The sequence below is a fragment of the Echinops telfairi genome, unplaced genomic scaffold (assembly GCF_000313985.2).
Source record: "Echinops telfairi isolate 266 unplaced genomic scaffold, ASM31398v2 ScPeMD7_20;HRSCAF=75, whole genome shotgun sequence".
NCBI classification, from domain to species: Eukaryota; Metazoa; Chordata; class Mammalia; order Afrosoricida; family Tenrecidae; genus Echinops; species Echinops telfairi.
This window is the reverse complement of record NW_022103917.1, coordinates 9,766,253-9,768,107: the sequence shown is the minus strand read 5'-3', so window position 1 is coordinate 9,768,107 and position 1,855 is coordinate 9,766,253.

Sequence of the window (1,855 nt, the reverse complement as noted above, 5' to 3'; positions counted from 1 at the left end):
TAGGAACCCTGCCCCCTCCCGCCCCAGGCCCTTCAACCAATGGTGGCATAGTGTGCCACGCGTGGACCACAAAGAATCCATCACCAGCCAGGCAACCAAGTTCAAGTTCAGGACTCCTTCCTGGGTGAGAGAAGAGAACAGGTGTGCAGTTGGCTTCAGGAAGATGCTTAATGTGAAAAGCCCTTGTGTGCACCTTAGAAGGTTGTGGGGCTCATCTGGGGGATTCCCTATATTTCTTTTTCAGAAAAAAACAAACAGAGGCTACTTCTTTAATTTAACACAAATGCAAGTACATATTACCAAGCAATCTCTCTACTGGGCATATGCATAACTATGTTTATTGCAGAAAAGATCTTAATAGCAAAATCATGGAAACAACCAAAAATGCAAACTATGGAGGAATGAATTAACAGGCTCTGGTACATTCATGTTCTGGAATATTAAGCATCAATTTAAAAAAATGACAACGTTCTTAAACACCACCAGAAATGGACAAAACTAAAGAAGATTCGGCTTATCAAGCTCAGTCAATCTTACAAAGATAAATGATCACTAGCACCATCGTTATAAGGGAAACCAAAGAAGAATTGTGGTCTATACACCAAAAGACAATCTCCCTGATTATTACAAGGAGGCCAGGGATTGGAGAAGGAACAGAGAGTGGGAGAGGGGACACAGAAAAAAACGCCGCCACATCCATGGAGGGCTTAACAGGATATTGTTGTTGATTTCTTTTCTTCAGATGGGCTGTGTACATATATATAGAACATTTCCTTAAACAACCAAAAAATTCCTTCAGATTCCTTATCCCTCAAATCCAAATAGTGGTCTATGTGGCTTAAAAAAAAAGAGGAAAATAATGCAATGATCTTGGAGTGTTTAGTGACAAACAAGTTCATCTGAAACTAATAAACAAGAAAACCCAGATGCCAACCATGTACAGTATTTTTACCCATCATCGTCCAGTTAAGACAAGAGGAGAGGGGGCTGCCCATCAAGGCCCACAGAAAACACTGATGGCATCTCAGAGTAAGGTTAGCTACAAAGTCCCAGCAAGCCTTGCAGCAGAATAAACGTCGAAGAACAACTGTGTGTCCTTGCAACTTTTAATATAACCTAATGCGGGCATAAACCACGTTTACCCTTCATTATTCATGAACATGGATACCTTCCCTGTCCCAATTTGGAGGGTGGGGAACATGGCCCCTCCTAGTTTAGAGGAGGGCAAATAAGCATTGCATAGTCCTTTCTGCTCTCTGCCAGCTGGCTCTCAAAAAGTGTGCTCCTCTGGAAAGTCTGTGCCACTCCTGGCCACTTTTGGTAAATAGAAGGCAAGAACCCTCGTTTGCATGGCTTACCTAACACTAGACCAGGCCTTGTGACATAGGGTAGGCACGAATTAACTTGGGTAAAGGAAAAAAACACACATAAAAGCGAGGATGGATGATGCAGGTACAGACTAAAAAATGAACCGTTGTTTTCTAAATACAAGGAACTTTTTTCCTTTCCTTTTTTAAAGAGTAAAATGCAACAATCCAATGACCAGTGATATATTAACTACAGGATACTACTGCTAACCATTCTGTAATGACTAATAATGGATCACAATGACATCGGTGATGAACGTGCAACCTGGAGTATAAGGCTCCATCGAGTTTCCAAGGCTGTGCATTTCCTTAGGCACCTTGCCCTATCTTGCTCAATTCGAACAGCTAGTGAGTTTGAACCATGTACCTGTCGGTCAGCAACCCCGACGTTAACCCACTATAACCACCAGCGCTTCGGTAGGCAGCCTTAAACTATAGGTACATATGCCGTCTTTAAATTGAATGCTTAATGCTAAATTTGAATGGTC